Here is a 25,472-nt window from a genome sequence, read left to right as displayed (position 1 = left end):
ATATATGCATTGATAAGGTATCGGTGAAAAAATATCGATCGAAGAAGGAGAGAGGAAAATGAACAGTTGATTTTGTCATCAGATTTATCTCCTAAAATGTTGGTAAATCAATCACGTAAAATTAATCACTTTCGCGCGAGTCCTCATTCACTATTCCCAAGCACTTAGGTTTTATAGACCTAAGCTGGACAGGATGCCCGGAGATACAGATGTGGTCATTACCTCCACCTACTACCACGGCATAGTCTATTAGTCTAGTGGAAAATATGCCTGATCCTGAAACTTAAACAGTCGACTTGTAGCGAGGTTCCCTTTGCGTAAATCTTAAGCATTTTTTTTTGCAAACCATAACTGATACTGAATTAACATACATCGAATTCATCTCAGGTACTGTCCAAAGTTAATCCCATGACTTGCTGGAACAACGAAGAAGAAATTTAGAGGCATTGAATCTTTGAATGCCTAAAGGGGGAAAAAACTTAAATATTCTGAAGATGTAAGAAACCCACCCATACCGACATCTCATCTACACCTAAATAATACACCGCAAGCCGCCTAAAAGGCGCATGGCAGGGGGTGTTAGGACACCAGCCGTTTACTGCTAAAAAAATGAAGTGCTCTAACGAAGTTGGGACTAGCGTTTATTAAAGTCCTTTATGGTTCGGGGGAAAAACGAATTCCCATATCTATCCGTTCGGCAAAACATCTCTCTTAATTAGACATAAAGAAAAGCTAAACATACATATGTTTTCAAAATAAGAAAGAAAGTAAACGTTATTTACTTTTTAAAGAAATATTACAGACAAGTCGACAATATGCATTATGTACTATTATGACTAGTAATTTTTCTCTTCTGGGGCTTTAACGTTTTATGATATACATTAAACAAACTCGTACTTCTTGAGTGACTAGGAGACGTATTGATAAACGCCTACCATGCCAAAATCAGCTAGTGTTTTGAAATTTTGCCCAATCAGGAGTCAAAAATACATTCTTTGGAAAAGGGAGATTCGCCGAGATCCAATAAAAAATTGAATTACTTGGGCCTAACTGTAATAAACGGCATTGCGCGATAAAACAAGTTCTTTCAACACTAAGGTATGCTAATAAATGTTTTGAAATGAATTCGCAGCAGTATTTCCCGCTGTCCTGATTTGTAAGTTAAACTACTAACTAGACATTGTTTATATAAATGAGTACTCTCTTACAAATATTAGATTGCAATTTATACGTTTTACTTATTCTTGTTAAATAACAGCGTGTATGCCAACGATGCATTATACAGAAATTGCGGCAAAATTAATGCTAGAAATTCTACCTCTTGTTCTGGAAAGATTCAACCACAAAAATTCATTCATGGTGTCTTAAAAGTAACACCCATACTCGTCTTCCCTTTAATGCACCAATGCACCTTTCTCCGACAATTACAGTTATAATTTACAGATGTCTCTTCATATTCCCACCGCCAAAATTTTCGACCCCGCCACAGTTCTATCAATAGTCTCCTTCCCAACTTTCCCAAATGCATGGGAAGGCGTATGCATCCATTAATAAGGAACTGACAGGCGTTAATTCGATGACAAAGCAGCATTGGAGGAAGGTGACGAAAAAATAAGCCTCAATCAAGTCACTTAAAAAATGACCTTGAAATTATGATTTTCATCAAACGTATTAGTAAAAAAATGAACCATAAAAAACGGTACGAATATTAAGATGAAAGTATAGTTTGACTTTTAAATTTATGTCATGCGATGAGGATTCAATGTGCCAATTTCAGCGTAATGATGTAATATTTTAGGGATCGTTGAAGTGGGAAAAAAGAGAGGATTGCACCATTCCAAGTGATAGCACCTAATACTATTTAACCTCATTTCTCTCATATTGTGACCCAATTGTATTTTAAATTCAAGGATACTCTTCATTCAGTGACATTTAACGGAGGATAAAAACCAACAATAGAATTAAGAATTGCAAAACTCAAATGAAGTCGACATTTTTACTACCTTAAAGGTCAAATAATTTTAACGACTAGGCCTTTGAAATGTGGTGCTACAGAAGAATGATGAGGATCAAATGGATTAACCGAGTTAAGAGGAAGTCCTAAGAAGAGTAGTAGAGAAGAGAAACCTCATGTCAACCCTTATAAGAAGACGGAACAATCTTGTAGTCCACACCTTGAGACATGATGGCCTGATGAAGACAATCGTCGAGGGGCAAGTGTATGGCAAGAACGGAAAAGGAAGACCTCGAGCAAAATATATTGAACACGTAAAGAAAGATGTGAAAGAGAAGAAATACGTAGGTATGAAAATATTAGCTGATAGAAGAATTGAGTGGAGAGCTTCGTCAAACCAATCTAAGGATTGTTGACCAGTGATGATGATGAAAAAATCACGACATTTCTGACTTAACGTTTAAAGGATATAAGTTCTGATGAAATCAATCAATCAATCGATGGTCATTCGACCACATATTTTTTCTTCACAGCAACAAATTGGCATGGTTTTCAAAAAAATGTTCTCGGTTCTGTTTTTGCGCATTATAATTTCAGTAAACGAAATATTGAAAATAGCAGAAAAACATAAAACTTAATTTTTTATGACTTCAAAAATGCCGTCACGAATTTTCAAAAATTTACAAAGTAGCCATTGTAGAAAAATATCTAGAGAAAAATTAAAAAAAGCGACAAAGAAATATTCTCCGAGCGTAGAAGAGCCCAAACGACTTTCCAGAAAAAGTTGTTGACCTAATTACACTGGCAAACAGAGTGTAACCCGTCGACACTCAATGGTGCTAAATAGCGTATCTACACTCTCTCCGTCGTTTCATACGGATACATGGATGGGTTGCTAATATGTCACCAGCTACTTTTCAGCAGAAACCATTCATCATCATTTAACATCTGCTAACGCCTAGAAAAAAAAGAGCTGCGACGCAATCAAATACATCCTTCCTCATTGTTCCTAAAATTACCTCTTTCCACAATATTAGCTATAATTAAAATACATAATAGACATTCTATCATAGTTGTACAGATTTTAAACAAGGTGAAAATATTTGCAGAATAAAAACTATTTTGAGGTGAATGAGAACCGTCTATTAAGCGTCACTCACTAGGTTTTGGGGCCCAGAATGTAGGGTTCAATAGCGGAGGACAGGTAGTACTTACTACGCCCGGCTGATATATCGAAGCATAGAAAAAAATCACGATATTTGAACTAATGTATCGGGAATCCGATATTAATATTTCAACATTGGCGATGTATTGATACACATTTTCCGATAGAAATCGGGATGTATCACCAGATAAAAGAAATCAACACAACGCACCCGATAGATAAGTATATAAGCGACAGACATGAAAATAAAATGTCGTGATGCGTATAGTCCGATAAAAATTCAATGCACGATTAAATATCATAATGCATAATTTGATAGATATACGATACCCCGACTAATCATCAGATTTAATCAGACATATCATGATATTTCAGTGGATTATGTATCACGATATTCTATAGTGATGCTATTATCGGGCTTCTAGATACGATAGTTTTCGTCACATTATAACGCATCATAATTGCCAATTATCGATATTAATAGTTATCGGATTCCGATATTGAATTTTCACTGTCGCCCAGGCCTATTTTTACCCCATACTAATCCACAGGAATAGGTATGATTTTACACATACAGGGCAGGAGGGCGACCTTCGCAACACGAGGATTGTCATATAAGGATGTCCAAAAGCTTCCCCCGAGATTTGCAACTCCTTATATTACTTGTTTGTAGTGTATTTAGACATGGAAGGGGAGGGACTTGGTACACTTCCGGAGAAAGTTTACGGAGGCATATATCCATTATTTTCGAAGGAATTAAAACAATATGTTATCTACGGCGATTTTATTTGATGACATTAGGTTTTTCACGTCGCGACATTTTATGCATTTTATTGTGACCACTTAGCTTAATTGCACATAAACACCCCTAAAATCGCTATCTCTTTCTTTGCTTTCCATGTTTAATATTTATATTACAGAATTCCAAGGGTGTAACATATTTTACTATTTTTTACATTCTACCGAAAGTACTAATTTAGCAATGAAAATGACTATTTCTCACGGTCTAACGCATGCTATTATTGACAGTATTTGGCCACTACGTTTCCCGTCACGAGCAAAAATTAAGCTTTGGTCAACTCCTCTTCCAGTGAATACGTAATGTAACTTGCTGCTCATCGGGACAAGGTGCGTGATCAGTCACCCGGCTTCCATTGCGGGGAGCGGGAGCTAATTTTTTCCCCCAAGCCACGAAATGACGTCGTTACGTGCTGGTATTCGAAGGACGCGGGAGATACAAGGCCGCGTACCAAAACGGTCGACAGCCTTGGGGCGGGGGGAAAGATGAAACGACTCGGCAACTCGGTTGTAATCAAGAAGCGGAGCGTAACAATGAATGAGACGCGGCTTTCTCCAAGTTCAAGATCAAAAATATAAAAGCTTTCGCCTAGATTCCATCGAAACCGGGTGACTCCATTCGAGGTGGACCACTCACGACATATGCTAGATATTTGAGACCAGAGTGGGAACACGTAGGCGCCACTGCTACCTCTGGAACGAAGAACGAAATCGATTCTTGGAATACCGGCAGTAAACACTGGTTTTCCTTGCATCCTGACGCAACTCTAGGCTGGTAGCTGTAAAGGCCGTTTTACACGGGGCACGGAATTGCGCAGGTTAGAGCTGCATTTATTTCTGAAATGGCGCGGAATCGCGCGAATGCATGAACGAAATTAGAACGGGCTATTTTGCCGTCTCGCATCCACGCATTCTCGCATGTGTTCTAGCAATTCACCGCTTTACACGACGCAATTTTGATTGCGCCTTCGCTCGTACGTCAGACTGCGCAATTCCGTGTACCGTGTAAAACGGCCTTAAGAGACTTGGAGGCTGAGTCCTAAGCTAGTGCTTGACCAATTAAGAACAGATATAATTCTTAGTGATGTGGAGAGCATCACGCTACAATCAGAACCGCAACCTATTTCCAGGTCCGACAGAAACGATAAATTTTAGAGATGTTCTGCCGAACGGATAATAATAGGCATTCGTATTCCATCGAACATTAAAAACTCGAATAAAAGCAGGATCGCGCTCAGGAGATACGGAAAATGAGTAAAACATGCAATACATCGTCCATGCGAGTGCAGCAATTGATTTCATGAGTTTCGCAAATGTTAAAACCCCGACTGGTAGGTAACTAATCTAATAACTATCTTATATCTCTCATAATAACTAAATAATAACAACCATCTTATATCTCTCTGCTCTGCAGTATATTTCCTTTATCTTCCACTCTTGATCTCTTCTGCCACAGTTAGAAGGAAGGGAAAGATACTTTTCGCATAATATGAGAAAAACTTAGGTAAGTTAATATTAAGTCCAGCCTATACTTTATTCTTGTCGCCATAAAATAGGATTTCCAGCCCAACTCCTCCAACATCTTGTACATGATTCACAGTATATAATTAAAACTCTTGACTAAAACCGGAAACTCCGAGCTGTACTCCATTAATGTCTGTTATCAATCCTATATTGTAGGAGTTCCACAAGCTTGCGGCTAATGTGTTCGGCAGGGTCTTATTTTTTCATCTTACACGGACTACGCCAAATTTAATATAGATTTGGATTCTACCACACTTACAAGAGCACGTACGGGTTAGGGGTTTGCTTTCACCAAGCATTTGCCATTCATTCTACATAAGTAATTTATGCTACAGGGCTACAAACATCTCGCGACTCGAGATATTCAATTCCTCGTACAATGGGGATGGTTATATAACTGGGTATAACATAAGGTAATCATCGATTATGAAAGAAATGCATTGATTAAGAAAATAAATAGCATCCAAACTTCCTGACTAAATATATTGCATTCTCGTGAGGCTTTTATCATTCTCCTCAACCGGATAAATTTTAGAATAGGCCATCCGAAGTATCTTCTGTGTAAAATAAGTCACCCTCTGCTGAACACATTGGTAAGAACTTTCAAATACGGATGTTTCATTTACTCACGAAATGATGTTACAAAAGGTAATAAATGAAGAGGAAGAAGAAGCTTGAAACAAAACAAAATATTACATGGAATATCAAGCGCACTTACCACCCATGATGGACCCCAAAGGAAGTAAGCGCCTCTAAAGGATCTCAGCGTCCCTGAAAAGAAAATGTAAAATTCAAATGAATGTTTCTATGCATGCACCTTTCACAATAAACTAATAACTTACAATTAGAGAAGTAGAAAGTTGATAAAATCAGATTCACATTTCACCAACACACATCTTCATCGTGGAAAAAAGTGTACCGCCCACTCATAGTGATATTTATCAACATGACTTAATTACGATTTACAGTATGTTCAATGATTTAAAATTAGGAATTTCAAGAGTTAATAAAACTAAATTCAAGATAAATTTCTTCAATAAAATATTTATAACACGGCCACTAACACTCATGTAACGAGTATTAATTGTCACTGTCTATTTTAGGTCATTGACTTGCTTGGGGGAAGAGTCATCCACGAACACTTTCAGTCATAAACCCATTGCAAACGAGAATAAAAATTGAAAATGAATGAAGTCCACGAGAAACGTATTCATTTCTATCAGGGCCGCGTATTCGCTATTTAGTTTGGAATTTAAAGAATTTTCATGAGGTAAATTGTTTATTTTATCCATAAGTTGGGATTTAAGCTGGAAAACTCCGCCAGAAAATACTGCCAATATTTTAGGTAGTGAGGGACATAAATAGAAGCCCCGCTAAAGATCACGAGCCTCTCAAAATTCGTGGACGAACGTTCTGTGGCTTATTTATACTTCTTCCTAAGACAATGCGTGCATGTAATTTCAAAGGGAGAGGCAGCTGCACAAAGCCTAGTTATGTAAAATCTCAACTCCAACCCTTTGTCTCCCGTAAAATCCGGACTTTACTCTCTTTGCTCAGGACTAGCCCTCTACTTCATTAACTAATTAATAAAAACAAAAAAAGTTGTACTTAGTTTAATAATTCGATGACATCCCTTGTACCTCCACCCTTGTACCTGATGATGACGCCGCTGCGTCGAAACTAGTTGTACCGCGAGAATAAGTTTGGGGATAAGTACATAGTTTTCTTTCATTTATTTCAATGCGATAAGAGCTAATATGGTGAACAGGAGGTGGGGAGCGGATCCGGTCCACCGACCTATTCGTAAAAAAACCTAGAATTCTGAAAAACAATGCACGAACGTGAAGCCTTTTCCTACCTACAGGTTGAAACGCTCATAATAATGGTATTTTCAATTCATACTGCCTAATTATCCCGGTAAAGTGAATAAATAGTGAGTTCCGTCCCTATAGTCACTTCCTTCAGCAGTGAGACACCCTGTTGGATGAAAATTTCCCATGAAATTCTTCTCGAATCCTGTTTGATCTGAGGTTAAATACTGAAACACTTTTCATAGTGAAACCCTCAACACGCTACGCAGATTTTTTCAGGCATTTCTCTTCGTTACCATATTATTTTTACAGAGCTATCAAACAGCGACCTTATACCATCAACGTTTTGCGAATCCTTGCTCCTACTGAGCTGCCTACAGAAAACCTAGCAAGGGATTTTTCAACGCGGCAGTCCTAACGAAGTTGGCCACCACGGTATTACATGATTCCTGAATTGGGAGTGTGCGCAATGAACTTAAGTTCAGATTATTGAGCGTGCACGTGATAATTTTGGTAATCCAGTACGAGTGACCAGATGAACAAGTGTCGATGAATACATGAGTAAGCAATGGTAAATCACCCGAGATGAATTCTACGAGGCAATCAAGTGCTTACGAAGGGACATCTCGTCTCGCCAGTCGCCTGGGTATTCATGCAGGTGTTCATATAGGTGCGCTTCCATTCCTTCTCAACTACTTGAGCCATAAGTTAGTTTCATGGCACGAGAATTGAACGATAAATTATCACCTTATCATGAAACAGTTGCCGCTGTAAGCAAGCACCAATATCAGGATTAGTTAAGTTTTATGAAAAGAAATTCACGGCAAGAGTTTTGAATCCGAAATGGTGGGCTCGTTTTCTGATTGAGACTTCGTTCTTCCCTATGATTGCATTTAAAACAAGTAAATTCAATGTTTTTGTAACGCTATGTAAATTTCGTTTAAGTTGAAACACTTAACCAAAGTATATGTTTGTAAATTTCTGCTCTCACAATGAAGTATATAACATCTATTGTAAAATTTAATTTAATTTTTCTTTCCCTATGATTGCATTTAAAACAAGTAAATTCAATGCTTTTGTAACGCTATGTAAATCTCGTTTAAGTTGAAACACTAAACCAAAGTATACGTTTGTAAATTTCTGCTCTCACAATGAAGTATATCACATCTATTGTAAAATTTAATTTAATTTTTCTAAAAAAAAAGTTTTCTTACGAACCTGAGGAAGTTGACACTCTTAGAGCCTATCTTTTGGGGATTAAGTAATGAGGCCATTCTTGGGGAATAGATAACTCTTTTTATCGTAAATTCAACAGGAATAAATCATTAATTTTGTTATTACTACAGTACATGTATGAATATCTTGGAGCGAAAGGCACTCGAACGCCAGTACTCGGATACGTTTGGAACAGTTATACCTTGAAATAACAACAATAAAAAAAATTGAGTTCATCGTAGGCGTAGAGGAGCAACCTCATCCGACTGCCTCAAGTGAAATCACCTTTGATCCCCCGCTTCAATTTGGCTCGCGTGAAATCCTTCTCCACCCCCGAGCTATCGCATCGCGGGAGGAGAAGAGATATTTACGCTCCGCTCGCGAGCATGGAAATACTTCTTCGCTTCCCAAAGGGTTGAGGACTGGTCGGACAGCCACGAGGGCTCGCAATGGCGTTGCGCCGAGAGAGCGGGCGACGGCCGCCACAAACGCCGGGTTTTCTCCTTCCAACCGCCTCCCCCCAACCTGCCTACCGCCCACCACCAGTGACCTTGATTTTTAAAGGAGCCCCCTCTGACATAAGAAACGCAATGCTGCGCGGCCTCGGCGATGTGAAAACATTGGTTACTTACACGTCGAGCAAATGGATATAGGTGAAATGGGGGACACCGGTTCTGCCGGATATGGTTGCACACATATACTCCGTTTTTGCGCGCCCGAATTGTCGCTTCCGCGATCCCACCCCTTTGGATCCACGAAACTGTCGGAAGACAATGCGGTCATCGGAAGATTTGGAACAGGAGCTAAGGAGATCGCCCGGCCAAGTCATCCGATACGAAGAGGGTTTCTGAGAAGGACAAAGATTCAGGATTTTCCGGGAATCACCCCCGTACAGGCGAAAATAATCTTTCGGGGAATCCGCCACAAGGTGGATCCAGGTGACTACACCTGACCTCATTAGTACCTCATGAAATTTTGCGATGTGAAAATTGTCCACCGTGTAGATGAACTCTAAATGTACAAATTTGTAGTTACGCGAGCATATTTATGTTCGTGTCGACTTACTATTCAATCAAGCAATTCAAATACGAAAATTAATTCCTGATATATGAATTAGTTCGTAATCTTATTATAAGTAAGTATTTAATCTTATTGTAAGTATTATTATTGAGTTTTCAACAAGTTCAGGTGAAGTGGTATCACTCAATGATAATGAAATATAGACATAATCGTAATGACTTACACCTCTTAGTTCTTATCGAGCATGGATAACCTAGCTACCGACCCCGTTCTTTTTAAAGATTAAATTATTTCACTATGTATAATTTATTATCACTATTAAGCTTTTCCTCAAAGTCAAAGATTCAACTTTTGATGTTCTTTAAATTTGAAGAATGCCTTTACATGAAACCAATTAAACTACAAACCAGTATGAACGAATGACGAATCGATAAAAGAAATTACGTTTTCTGAATCAAAAATTTCCCAAACACAATGAACAATCTTTAGGAAAATGTTATAATATACATAGCACAATAAAGGGGCAGAGTATCCAATATATTCAGCCCAGTGCAGTAACGGTATCATTTTCAAAAATTTACTCACGGCATTGGTGATGATTATTATCTTAAAGGAGAATATATATTTCAATAATCTGGTGTTTTGCATTAAGTCGAATACTCTCAGAGTAAACATGGATGCTCTACCAAATAATTGTCATCTACCATTTCTTCATAGAGCAGTGTTGTACGTAAACTAACGTGATACTAATCCGGTAAAAGATACATTTAAGAGGGTTAAAATGGTATTAGTAGATATCCAACACTAAGACTCACGAGTCCAACCAAAATCAACGGTGTCGCAAATGAGCGGCACAAGGCATTTGGCTGATGATCATTTGCAAGAGTTGATGCTGAGCCTTTCAATAATGTCATGCGTAATCTTTTACTATCCAACCCATCATTTCCATTACATACCTAATATCTTCAATAGCTCAAACAAGACCGACAATAATGAATAAAAAAAGGTATTAACTCATTGCTTTAAAAACACCAAGGAGAAAAAATGAAGTCATTCACCGTCTTTCGTGTCACACAACCTTAGTGAAAGCCCGCGGAGTATTTTTTTTATTTTTCTAAAAGAAGTGGAGTCAGCCATTTGTGAGCATTAGTAGTATAATTTCAAATTTAAACTTATTCCGCAAAATTTCTACAGCAATGGGGAATGAAAAATATCTTATGTCACTTCACTGGCGCATGCAAATACGAAATACTTCATGGAAGCACGTAGGACAGCAGGATAGTAAATGTTTTTGACGTTAGATAGATATTATATTAAATATAAAAACTCCTTTATTTATAGAGTAGGGTGGTTCCAGCACTCTATTAACGAGCTAACTGAACAATGTTAATTATGAAAACTTGATCGTCTACTCCTGGTTACGAAAAATTGATATCAGGACTTACACGTGAGAACGTGATCACACGGTCGAATAGAAGTACCGTTCTCCTCCGTTGCACTGAGCAAAAATTACTCCAAAAGCACCAAAGATGGATAAACCGTAAGAAGGCGATACCTTGGCGCATACATGGTCCCAAATCATGAGAATGAATGGTGGAACATGACGAGAAAATATCTCGTTTAAATTCCAGCGCCGCGGGGGATTGAGCTTCAGCCCAGTGCAGTAACTGTTCTGACAACCGCCCACTTCCTCACGGACGAACGTTCGGGATTAATTTCAACCCTCGGACTAATCGGTTACGGCGAATCGAGGATTTCCACTCGCTGGAAAGATCGAGCAACGAACTCGAACACAGCTGGTTGGTGCGGAGGCTTGATTGATACCCAACCAGATAACCTGTCCGAGTTCTCAAAATTCTATCTGGTATACTTAATAATGCATCATTTGGGTACTCCAATACCTCGACTCCATAACTTACCTAAGTATTAGATAAAAACTGTCGGGGTACTCAATACATTACCTACCTAGGTACTCTACAATCTATATGGACACTTCATTACGTACTATAGTAATTACTCGGCATACGAACAAGATACGTTCCGAGACCTAGCTCGTACGTTGAAAAACCTAAGCAAAGCAGGGAAAAAATGTCGCAGCCCGCGGGAAGGACGAACGAGCGAAACGCTGAACAGTCCCTGACTTCACAACGGTTTAATTGATACGTATTTAAATCGGAACTTGAAGCTTGTACGTGATGGAAGGGCTCCATTTTATCAATAAAAGACGCTCCATTTCTTCCACACTATATTTAAAATATTCCGACCGCTTTCGGGTGTTACACCATTATAAAGTACATATAAGATTTTTTTATATTAATTATCAAGGCCATAAAAGATATTTCATGCACTCGATAATGGTGTAACAACCGAAACCGGTCGGAATTTGTTAAATATATTGTGGAAGTAACCAAGTGTCTTATTCATAATATGGAGCCCATCCACCATGTACAAGCTTCGAGTTTCAATTTAATTTCGAGAGCGAGTTTGGCACATAAAATGAAGCTTTATCTCAGACTGTCAGTGAAGTTCAAAGTTGCAGACCTTAATATCCACTTCAGCAGCCGTTGCCTCAAGCTGGGGGTAACTCCATAAAAAAAAATGATACGTCGTTAAGACTGAGCACAAAAAGCGAGTACTTTAACACCAAATCGCGTTGCGTCGGCCAACCTCAAAGGCGCCAAATTTGAAATTTCGGGCACGTTTCAATTTGAATTTGAATGTTCGTATCTCTGAATGTTCGCAATTCGAACGTTCGAAAGTAGAGGACTTACTGTAGCTGGTTACTAGACTGCACTCGAGTACATTTGGCACACTCTCAGGTCGAGCCAGTCGCGGGAGAGAAAGAGAGGATAGCCGCTGCCCTGCATCGGACCGACTGACTCCACGCACGATGAGTAAGTGTGCCACTAAAACAGCGGGCGCGCATCCGCCGACGACGTGACGGGCAAGGCCCGCGGCGTGACGCGGCGATCTCATTGGAAAGGGAACGCGGGTGAAATGAAGGCGCCTCCCACACTGCTATATGAATCCACGAGTACGTATCCCACCTACATACACACTGCCTCAGCAAATTACTCTTCTTTGAATATTTTCTATACATTAACCTCCTTCCAATCATAAGTTTTCATTCATATATATGTTTGTTTATAATTAAAAAAAATAAAAAACGATAATAAAATACAAAAAAAATGCTAAAAGAATGAATAAATTAGCATGAGCGAATTTATTGTTAAAAATGATGAAAATGCAAGACAGTCAAACAAAATTATTAGTTTCATTAAAAAGAAAAAAATGCATATTTTTTTTTAAAATCTAAAAAGCAATTGTCCCTGTATCAAATTGCATTTACCAACTGTTCTTATGTAAAACCAAATAATTAGTTTTAATTGGCTTCCTTTTCACACAAACAACATTACATTCGACAACGGTACACATGCGCCATTTTATTTTGCTATTGTAAACTGACTGGTTGAGGTGAGTTGGAGTGAGCCTCGGAGCGGTCATCAACGTGAAGGTCCACCAGTACGAGCACAGACGCAGAGCGGGAACTTAACAACATAAACGCACGTGTTAAAGGATTATTAGTAACTATTACGTGCAAGTGAGTCGATTAGACAGGATACCGCCAAAGATCATAAACAGGTGTCAGGTAGAGGGGTTTTAGGGGCTTAATCCCCCTCGAAATATTTTCCCTTGTAGCGACGGCCCGCCACACATCCCCTTCCGAGATAACTAGCCCAGGGGAACTCAAAACCCCCTTACGAGACAAATAGTAGAGGACACTTGACCTCTGACTTTCTTATATCTATTAAAAGCTGTTGGCTGAGATCAAGGTCTCAGATCCTAAATTTTCTCAAACTCAGATGATATCTTCTACAATCGCCAGTGCTCAAAAGTTTTAATTTTTTTCGAAAAATCAGACGGATTTCAGAACCTAACGCTTATGAAGACCAAGCTATAAAAACTAAGGCCGTTTCGGTAAAGCCCAAAAATGTCTACTCATTTCAGCAATATGAAAATTAAATTTATACCTTACTAGCTGACCCGGCGGACTTCGTACCGCCTATTAATCACTGAACAGTTTAGTTACACCATTTATTACTTTACCCATGCTAATCTAACCCCCCTCCCCCAACAAAAGCAAATTTCTGGCAACGTGCCTGATCCGAAAGAAGGTAAGAGCATACTGGTTGTGGCATGCAGGAATAGGTCTGAGGGAGCAACCAGCCCATCCAGTGAGTGCTCCGTCCATCCTTGGGTCGCCATAACGGTGTCCCACTCAGCTCAGGTGAAGGCCAGGGCGGAGGGGAACCGTCATTTTATTTCTCTCTTTCTTTTCCCGTACTCCTACCACCTCCTCGGTACGAAATAACGCTAAGCGCCTCTTCAAAATCCCACCCCACGTAGAACCTCGAAAAAAAAACCAAATGCCCATCATGGTGACCAGCTGGTCGACCCGGACATAACGTTAGCGTCTCGGGGAAATTCGAATTCAGCTCGATTGGCCTAACTCAAGACTTGGAGATCGAGCGAGTCGAAGCTTAAAATTCCACGTTCATCAACTTTCGTGCGCGTTCGGCATGCAGCCAAAAAAACTACGGGCTCCCTTGGTGATATTTTGTATCCACTTTAATATTTTTATTTTAAAAGTAATCTAACGCTAAAGGTAGGTTTAAATGGAGCATTTTTATAAATACCACGGACTGCCTCCCCTCCCAAATAGGACTTCTCTTTTCGATTCTCAACAAGGCCTGCTCACTTTCATTCTATGCATAAATACCGCTCTCTTCCTCTGCCATCCCTGTAAATCTAACACCCTACTCACCAATACTGTCGTTTAACTCTCCTTCCCGCTCAGTACTCGCTCCCCCAAAACCCTCTGTCTCCATCGCACATTCTGCAAAGCTTACCTCTCATCGCTCGCTCATCTCTTTCGTCCTCCACTTCGTCGTTTCTCTTCCTGTCCGTCCACTTCACCTTCTCCACTCTCCTCCACACCCACATTCCGCATGACTTATACGGTTCCCCTAATTTAAGGATCTGCTCTTTTCCAATACTCTGTGTACTTTTTAGAGAGCAGAGATGAAACATCGCAGATCTTAATCCTACTCGGAAACAGTCTCGGATAGCTACTGACGTTACAGGCTGCTTCCCTCCAATGGGTTTGGGCGCTACGCAGTATCTTCGCGCTCACTCTATTCACCGAGATAATTGAATACTTACCATGAGATTAAATCACATAAGTAGATTTTTACATGGCTGTAGCTTTCGCAGACTGTCTTATATATACGAGTGAATCGCTGAGTATGCACAAGGAGTACCAGGAAGGGCATACGAGGTTCAGTTTCCCATATGAAACCCCACTACGAGGCAAATTACATCAAAAGCTACTGCACAACCACACGGATAAATGAAGCCGAAAGAATTTTTACGAGGAACCATCTTTTTCATGAACGATGAGTCTTTCAACTATACAATTTTTTTAAGGTTAAACATTCGTATGTGCCACACTTTCATATGTATCTTAACATATGTACACTTTCTTTTTATGTATGTTAGAAGATACGTAAATAACAATGATAGCTCTAGTAGCCTTCCTATGTTTCTCGAGTTTGACATAAGGTCAAAAATTTCACCTCTGCCTATGTTTTGATTTATCAGTCGTAGGTAGAGTACCGTCACGAAAGTCATCCGCTGGATAGCATCCTTTATTTTAGCTACTGGAGGTTGAAAAACTTCTCACGGGATCTGCCTCGCGTGTATTATTATATTTGGGCGACAGTTCAGGCATTGACAGTTTCTTCAAGTCAGAGAATACCAACTTCACCGAAGATGGTATGACTGACTTTACTACAGGCTGTTTGACTGACTTCACTGAAGAAGCCAGCTGCAACTTCGAAGAAAATGTTTCCCAAAAAATGGATAAACGCGGAGTACATTCCTAAAAAAACGGTTACGTCATGCCGCGGAAGCCTACTGGTGTGGCTTCATTGCTCGCGGGGAGAATTGACTCCTACACCTTTCTGGAATTTATTTCCGGACGATTATCATTATCCAAGACGCCAGAGGCAATCGGGTCTCGTCACGAAAAGTATGATGATTATTTTTTTTCGGTTATCTTTACGACGTCACTCGATGAACTACCGTTACAGAAAATTCCCACTGGGTTGGCTTCCCACTACGACGGCTTACTACGGGATGCTGACTTGCCGTTTTCTCCCACCGATTTTCGTCTTCCGTTACCACTCCAAAACGTGGGGCAATCGCCTCACGTGCAATTCGGACGGGAACGTAAAAAAACTGTACACTTAATGAAGCTCACCAATTACACTCCACTCACTGTATGTACGTACCCACGACGAAAACCTCACCCAATCTGAAAGTGATTATCACGCAGTCTTGTTTCGGCGGCGTAAAATCAATTGGGAAATAAAAATTTCAAATAAATAAATAATTTCATTTCCTATTTCCATTGAGATATTAAATTCAAACTTAATAGGAATTTTTAATGGCAAAAGACACGCGCTTGATTCACCAACCAAATTAATATTAAATCAAAATTATAAAATGGAATTCAAAATATTTAATTCAAAATCCATCACTGTTTTCAATTGAGAGAAAATAACTGTACAAGGGGGTAATTCCATTACACCCAAAATCTCGTTTCAGTCGAAGACGTTCGTGCTTGGAAGGCAAAGATAAGTTACAGCGAAAGGACATCTTTCTGATTCAGTCATTCTCTCGCAAGTTTCAGAGAGAAAAAACGCATTAGCCGTAATAAATTACCTCTTTTGATCATCCAAACTCATGTATCATTAGACAAATCATAATAAGACGCTAATTTTTTTGCGAGTCATTGTTCATAATTGAAAATTTTCAAACAATTAGCACAAACAAGTCGCGATTAGGATTTCATGAAGCTAGCTCACTCTTTGGCAGGCTCTTTCATGATTTCAATCATTCTAATTTATTCAAATAATAATATGAACGGAATTCTTAAATCTGAGGGGATGGTGAAAGTAAAAACATTTATTTTATTTTGTCCACACAGGGTGGGGAGGGTGTAGGGTGTGGTAATCAACAAAGTGTTTAAAATACCAAATCCGATTTCAAAGTGAAGAGTGAGAATGTGGAACAATTGCAATTAAAAAATAACGAAAAAGATATTTTTTTATATTATCATAATACAACTTATCAATCGTGGGTATGAAGTATTGTTTCATGTAAGTACGAACCGATGGTAAAAATAAAAATACATTGCTATCTATCTCCATAACTTTCATCGTTTAGGGAATCGCAAAAGGTAATTACAAATGAATAATTTTCGGAAAAATTAAATTATAAAAAATCCGAAAAATACTCCAAGAAATTTATGCCACGAATTTAGCAGCATTTGCACAATGTAAAAAAACACTGTTATATTCAGAGCATAGAAGATATATAGAACTTTACAAACACACAGATATATAGTTTACTACATTGGTAATTTATGATTAATATCTGCAATGGCAAAATCATTTCTGCAACTGTATGGAAATATAACGTAATGCCACCGCACAATTTTTGGCAATCAATAATTCCTCAAAGGACGAGAGATTTTTATGGAGATTATTTTATTTCCCATAAGCTAACAGAAAAAATAATTTTTGAGCCGAAATGGAAATATATGGATTTCTTTTTCAACTCATATATTTTGTACATAATATTTATAGCATATATACTACATATAAAGGCAGGCAGAAAAACACTGGAACTGGCTGAGGACATCCTAAGGAGCTGCAAGCAAGTGCACCTATTAGGTCACAAGGGGGAGGCATCCAATGGCCACTTTCCTGCCAAACTCCTTCCTGAACGCTTCGGAGAGCCGGAAACATTTCAACCGAAGGGCCGAAAGCAATCTTCTAATCATGGAGGCTGGAGAAACTTCCGCGGCGATCAAGGCTGGAATGGTGATGCGGAACCAGCAAATAAGGAAGCGCTCGGGGAAGCACGCCACTTGGCCAGAGAAAAGGATTCGCTCTTGGCCAAACAGAGAAGGTGACTCGAGAAAACTGTTACTCTAGGGACATTCATTTTGTAACTCGGCAACCTCGACGTAGCAACGTATTGAAACACTAGAAACTGGGTAATCGTTATTTATCTTTTAAAAGCTTCATTCCCAGATGCACTGGTCGATTTAATAGCTCAAAATCAGCAGTTTTGAAAAGATGAGATTGGAAGACCATAATTAACGGAGGAGCAGTAAAAAAATTGAGAGATTCTGCAATTGAAATACCACGTTAAAGGCGAGATGATGTTGGAATAAGGGTAAGAAAAAATATAGAATAATTTCACGGTAAATTACTGAAGATTATGTATTTTAAATTAAAATTATCGTGGTTTTTGTAAAATCAATTTGGCCAAGACTACGAACAGTTACTTGATACTCTAGCATTAAGTACAACTCAATTAACAAAGAAAAACCAATTTAAACAGTCATTCTGAAGTTGGTTGCGTACGTATTTCATTATTTTCTCCACCTATAAAAACCTAAGCATTGTGTTTCAACTGTCTTAATTTGAAGAGCATTATTCTTCTGCTTCCTCGAAGTACATTTCATTCCATCTATGACATTCCTTACAAAGGGCAAGTAATACCGTGGTAAGTGAGACCAACAGCTCCTCAGTAATCCTTCTTTCTCATCCATTGAGGTTGAATTTAATGTATTATTCAATACTATTGGAAATAACAGTTTTGGGGATAGCTAATGGTTGAGCCATTTTCTCATTTTGGGGGTATTTAAAAAAATGGGAAAAACTACACAAAATAGTCTATATCGCTGAATACTAAACGGCATTACAATACGGAGAGATAATAGGTAAGTATAACACGGAAATTCACGGCAATTTACGACCACTTATTGCTGAAAGGCAGTTTCTAAACATCATTTTTGCTTAAATGGAAAGTAATGAGGAGATCTGTGCAACTTACGAATCGGAAGTTAACGACAATAACCCAGAATTAACGTAAGAAATTTTTAGAAAAAAAAACATGAGAAGAATGCCATCTGTGTCAGCCGCAGGTGCAAGATAAACGTAAGCCCGCAATGTTTCATGGTTCACATCTTTCAGCCACTGACTACCAAAACCACTGCTATCGTAAGTTACTCAGCCGTACTGGGACAATGAGCGTAATAGTTCCTTTTCATCCACCAATTTGATATCAAGATAACTATGGTTTAATATCTCGTGATATGCGGTAATCTTCAGATGGAATGTTTTTGAGGATTTCTTTAAAATCGATAACAGTTTACAACAGTTTTCTCCACTTAAATATTCGTCCTAAAATAACTAAGTGTTCTTAGTCCATGCGCTTTCAAGTATTGATTTTAGCCTATGTTAATATCCTGGAAGTCAGTCGAAAGCCTTAATTTATTCAGTGCCGCTAGCAAAAAATTTCGCCGCCCCAAATTTTGCGCGATTTTTCCCGTAGATTCACACTTTAGAACATAAGCATTAAATTTCATCGCAGATAGATAGAGGATTGAATTTCATACTGCACACAACTACTAAAATAATTTAAGATGACATCTATCAGGAAGACACATAAAATGTACAAAATGATTGTTTTGTGCAGCAAAAACATCCATGTACCACAGCGACACGTTAAAAAAAATGCAAATTTACGGGATAAAGGTTCAACTAATTTACAAGTACGCAGCTGCTTTTGGACAGCTTAAGTCTTTACCAGCAGCAGTGACCTATGAAAACATAAAAGCGCTAATACTGCACTTTAGTGTCAGAATGTGTAAAAATATCAAGCCATCATTTTGAGGTCATATTAGATAGGAGCACCGCTAATGGCTCCGATAACTAGTACGTGAAGGCTACGAAATCTTGCGGACAGAGACAATTCTTGCCGATCTCTGACGATACCATGTGACGGGACCGCTGAGGACTCTTTTAAAGTTCCATGACCGGGAAACGGTTCAGATACAGATATTTTACCGTTTTGCTGCAGAGCAACGGCGTTGGATACCGAATGAAATAAGCCACATTGATATCCTCCCACGGAAGGACCACTGAAAACGGCACCATTTTTCCGCACGTATTGAACACCGCTACTTGCTGAGATACATCCCAGGATTTCCACGTTTGTATCACTGTACCAGGACTCGGGAAAAAGATCACGCCAGGATTTCCACAGCATCTTGGATCACGCGGATGGCACTGCTTTGCGGGGCCATATTACTTCCTTCTGTGCTCCATTAACGACTACATAAGGGCGTTATAATAAGAAAATGTGATTGAATTAATTCCTTTCCCTGATGTATCATGATCTCTTCACATACAAATATACTAATATTTTTTTAACAACAAACATTTTTCACGGTACCATCGCCGATTGTGAACTAATAGAAATAATCTAGATACGACATCGTAATACAGATCGATATAACGCTCGAAACATCTATATTCATGCTAGATTATATCGACATGAAAATATAGAATAATTTCGAAAAAGTATAATTATTTATATTAGCTTCGAACTCGTTCGCGATTTTTCCTTGAGTCAGAATAAGAACCACGGTTTCTGAATGTGGGTTTTAAATACCACCAGCACTGAAAATAAATTTGTTCTCTATAAGTCATACTAGAGCTTCTAAAAATGCTTTAATATATTGGGATATACTCATATTTTACAGTTTAGACCAATTGGATGAGAAAAATATTTTTCTCACTACACACATCAAATTGGAAACGGACAAAACTGGAAAAATAACAAGACATACTTGAAATCTCTAAAACTTTTACTGGCATGTTATTAATTTACAGATAATCATAGTCCATTTCAAGAGGCACCAAGGGAATAAATTACCTTTCTGTACAATCAACACGCTAATGAATACAGGAGTTTATGTAAGTGCAAAGGAAATAGAGGCATCGGAACACCACGGGAAATATATGGCGAATTGATTTATAAAAACTATACCCTTACAGAGAGTATACCTGGGAGAAAAACTGGAACGTGCGACTTTTACTGGTAGTTACTATGTTTTTGTTACAAACGCCAATGAGATTGCGCTATTACATAATATTCCATGTTGTGCAAAAATACCTTCAGTGCTGGAATACTTATTGACGTACCGAAACAGCGAGTGAAAGATTACACGCATGCATGGGTCAGAATTTCCTTTCCAATAACCAGCCATAATGTAAGGAAAATGAAAAAAAAACTCGGGTACTGCTTGCAGTCACTGACGCATACTAATGCAGTCACTAGTATGCACATGGGAAGAAAGACACTTTTCATGGTGATTAATGGTTCATTCAGTCCAATTAATTTTCAATTAAGAGCAACGTATGGTAACATGCTGACACTCAATCCTAACTCCCATCTGAAATTTATTTTGTGATACATACAGAGTACGATTTTATGTTGATGCTCTAAAACAGTGGTTCCCAACCTTTTTTCCCTCCATGCATAACTAATATTGTACCCTCAAAAATGTGACTTGCACATTTTATTACACACATAATTTCACTACGGCTAGGTAACACTTTTAGCTGTCAATAACTGTATAGATAGAAGCTTTGTTTTAAATACCCCATATAATATGAATACATATTTCCTGGTTAAGAAATACATCATTCCTGGCGTCCATCATTACCGATTATTTTCGGCGTATCCCGAGCTGGTTCGTCAAGTACCCCGAAGGGATGGGTGCGCGTACCACCGGTCGGGAGCCGTTGCTATATCTGTTCTTAATTTCTCAGGGAATAGATGACTGGAACGCACCGACAAGGACGAATAATAGACAAGCTACGGACCCACATATGTATTTCCGGATTGTGATGGGAAATTTCAAGGAATCGCGCAAAGCAAGGAAACAAGAAGATTCTGCGAAGCATACACGCAAGGGGGGGGGGTGACAATCAAACTGCTATTGTCCGTGGTTCTTTATGGAAGGGAAACGGGGATTTGGGTCCGTTGTAAGGAAGTGGGTCGAGTCAGCGCCAGCGTCGGCATTATTTAGAAACCTAAAGCCGAGGGTATTTGATCCCGATTAAACCAGATAAATATATACCGAGAGGAAATAATGCGGTGGTCCAGGAAGTGGCGCAGCCCCGAATGTTCGGGTTTGAGAGAGGCATTTTTTTCATGCGTCCAGATGCCGGAGAGAGATTGAAAATACGCCAATGGAGTTACACTCGCGGTCGCTTCCTGCGGTCAATCCACCTGCTTGGCTTGAATTTCTCCGTGACTTAAGTTCAAGATCATCAACGACATACGACACGAGGTTGACAAGTAAAAAACGTAGTCTAGTCCTACGTAAGCTACGGGATAAATACACATTATACGTTAAAATTATAATTTCGCCACAAATTCTGGAAAGTATCACGCAAAACACAATTGATTGATGTAAGTATATAATTTTAACAGGTAAAAATATTTGCTCATAGAAGGTTGAAAAATATTTTCATTTTAGTCGAAGAAGGATGCAAATCAAGAGAACAAGCCGTATTTAACAATTTATGAGAATATAGGGTTGAACATATAGGTTTTGACAATTTAAGAATGTAATGAAGACGCACATCTCACGCTATCGAATTTTATCAGAAAATTGGTGAATATTTCCTGTGCCACAGAAAATTTTCGTTAATAATCAAATTGACCATTTTAGTGAAATGTCATGGCCAAAAAATCTGATGGAAGTTTCAAATTCGTAACTTCTTCGTATTAGTATCTTCTAAAATTCTTAATACTTAACCAGGACAGTAAGTCATAATTTAAAACAATGACCCGTATTTAAATTCAAAGAAAAAAAGTGATTTAATACGAAGACATATGCCACCCTCCTTTTGATGCAAACATATAATATAATTTTAATAAGAAAAACAGAGTAAAAAATACTATCCTAAAATTATTATTTCCGACGGGGGAAAAGTACTTGTAAAATCTAGATTCTCATTGTGGAGGAATAAAGGCGAACTTCATGGTGAAGTTTAATTTGAATAATCCCACATGATTAAGCATGGAAAATATGAAATTAGTGCAAGTAATTCACGTTTCAAAGAAAAAAATATGAATCATTCTACTTTAACGCAACTCTTTTTCCTCCAGGAAACATAATGTAATTAGTCCTCATCAAACTCAAGAAGGAATAAAACCACATTATACACTTAAGTAATTACATTGTCTAATATTTCAATAAATTCTGAGCTTTTTATGCATTATTTTTAATCTCTAAAGGAACAAAAGATAAACATTAATAAAAATTTTACCGTGAGAACCCTTATAAAATTCATCGACTCGCACGGCTACACTTCCGTGAACATTCTACGGGTGGCGGCGGATGTGGTGATATTGTGTCGAGAATTTTTTTTATCATAAGAGAAATCTGTTCCTTAATGTGCTGTTCCATCCGCTTGACTCGAATTATTGATAGAGATTTCCGCACCCGGACCTCACGCAAGGAGAATAATGGTGTCCCAGATAGAGTAAGAATGTGTTAGGGCTCCCCCATGGTTGCCTTTTACCCGTAAATCTCCTTACTATTTACCAGGAGAAGTAGACAAGACTGCCTCATGGCCACTTTCCTCCATCATCATTCACCATCTATCTTGGACAAAACCATGAATTGAGATTATATTCTAATATTTTATTTCGCACATGAACTAATTAACTTTTCATCCGACCAAATGCGCTCCATTATTTACACTATTAAAATATGAGACCCATTCAGTGATCGTATTCTTCAAATAATCGACCAGAAAATTTGATGAGGAGTATGCTAATAACATTGAAGAAAAGCACGAAAAAAATACATGAAGAATAATTTTAGCAGTAAATTTTCTTACCAACTGAAAATTCACAACTCAAAATTACCTTACCTTCGTAAAAATTAATTTCCAGAAGGTAATTCAAATTTACGACCAGAAAATTTGCAATGCTGCTACTTCTTGACGCATAAAGGTAGTTTTTTGTTTAGCTATTACCATTCTAAGAGAAAAAACACTGATTTGCAGACTCAATTCTCCATCCTACGAGCACGGAACCAATAACGTCATCGGCTTGTTAATCGGGCCATAGTTTCTAACTCATTAAGGAGTAGGAAAAATTTCCGCACCCATTAAGTACTGAAATTTGGCCTCGATATTGCGGTCTCAGAGATATCTGGCGTGGAGAGTTAGCCACAGAGCCGTTCTTTTTTCAGCTAATTTCTCTTTAACTGCACTTCATCCGGTCTTTGATTATTTTCAAGTCAGAGCAGAATTCTTTGAGTAAAAGACTCCGCGAGTTAACTTCCCAGCAAGAAACGCAACTAAGGAAAGTAAAATCTTCATTATCGAGAGCAATGATGCTGTTGCTTCTATTCTAGGAACACTAAGTTTTTTAAAAGAATTAGAAATACGAGATTTTTCACGTTATACACTGATCTTAAAACTTTCTATCACCTGGGGAGAAGAAATTGCACGTTTTTGTAATACTTGACTCGAAACGCCAGATCAAATTTACTTTTCCAACTGAAGCTTAAATTTCTTTCATCTCTTCACTAGTTACGTCAAATTCTGCCGAAAAAGAAATTTCAGAATTCAATAGAAGAATAAATTTGCCTCACTTAAAATTTTTAGATTATAAACAAACATATATAAAACTGAAATAACATTTCCCAAACCCGATAAAAATCCCGTTTTTCATTAAAAAAAAAAAGCAACATTTAACAAGCCAAAGGAAGCAATAATGAAAGATATTTCATTTAAACTCCACTGCAATGTAGGGTGGACGATGTTAGAGGGATTAGACGCCGTTTGATTACATCATGCACAAATAAAGAATGGAAGAAGAGGTAAAAAAATGACGAAGAAAAAACTCATGATACTGGAAGACAAGTTGAGAAGGAAGTTGCAAAGAGGCAAGGAGAGCGTAATTCCATCAAAGAAAGACTCCAGTCAAACAAACAAACAAACAAAATGATACCTTCCGTCTGCATTACAGCATTTCCAAGGCACTCGCACTTTTGACGACATTATTCGTTGTTCAAGGCCTTCACTACCTCAGAGCTTTAACCCGAAGGTTGATTTGGGCAAGAGAGGGTACAGATTACACCGGACTCACTGTACGCAAGGACATGGGAATTTCTCACATTCAGGATATGGAACCAGTTCCTTTCTCTGGAACAACTGATACGGTATAGATACCAGCTGGAATGGTCTTCAAAAGGTCTACCTGTATTGGTACCTGGAACTAAGTAGCAAAATGCAATGGGAAACACTTCCAAACCATTCGAACGTACTAAATATGATTTCATTCGAGTCGAACTCTATCCAATTTTTGCGATACGTTTCTCACGCCATAGATTCACATGTAAATTGACAAGGAAACAATTAATGAGAATTTACATTCGGAGTATGCTTCTCCAGGGAAGTGAGGTATGGACATTAGCGGAAAAATCTAGAGTGGTGGCTTTCGAAAAGTGCTGCAACAGTAGGATGATGAGGATCAAATGGATCGACCGAGTAAGAAATGAGGAAGTTATAATAAGAGCAGGAGAAAAGAGAAGCCTCGTGAAATCCTCGATAAGAAGACGGAATAACCTCATCGGCCTTGTCTTGAGACATGATAGCCTGATAAAGACAATCAACGAGGAAAAAGTAGATGACTAGAACGGAAAAGGAAGACCCCGAATCAAATATATAGTAACGGCAAAGAAGGAAGTGAAAGAGAAGAAATACGTAGGTTTGAAAAGATTAGCAGACATGAACACTGAGTTTAAAGCTGCGTGAAACAAATCCTAGGATTGTTTACCACCAGTGATAATGATCACGAGAGAAAAAAGCCATTTTTTTCCAAACATATGTACTCAAAGAAAATGATGTGTTTACTAGGCCACTGGACTACACGATAATAAAAATTACATTGGCCAACATGGGCGGCATAGAAGCTTCGTCGCTCAGTTTTTTCTTCGACCACGATGGGATACAACTCTTATCAAACGCGGATG

General features: G+C 38.4%; 1 protein-coding gene across 2 annotated transcripts in view; it reads right to left on the bottom strand.

The window, feature by feature from the left end:
* Positions 1–25,472, bottom strand: part of LOC124153531 (sphingomyelin phosphodiesterase-like) — a 94,069-nt gene that overhangs the window by 30,475 nt on the left and 38,122 nt on the right. For both annotated transcript variants that reach the window (XM_046526758.1, XM_046526757.1), the window contains exon 2: positions 6,160–6,212. The gene's annotated coding sequence lies outside the window, so the exon portion shown is untranslated. The remainder of the gene's footprint in view (positions 1–6,159; positions 6,213–25,472) is intronic.

The sequence above is a fragment of the Ischnura elegans genome, chromosome 2 (assembly GCF_921293095.1).
Source record: "Ischnura elegans chromosome 2, ioIscEleg1.1, whole genome shotgun sequence".
Lineage (NCBI taxonomy): Eukaryota > Metazoa > Arthropoda > Insecta > Odonata > Coenagrionidae > Ischnura > Ischnura elegans.
This window is presented reverse-complemented; position numbering and strand designations above follow the sequence as displayed.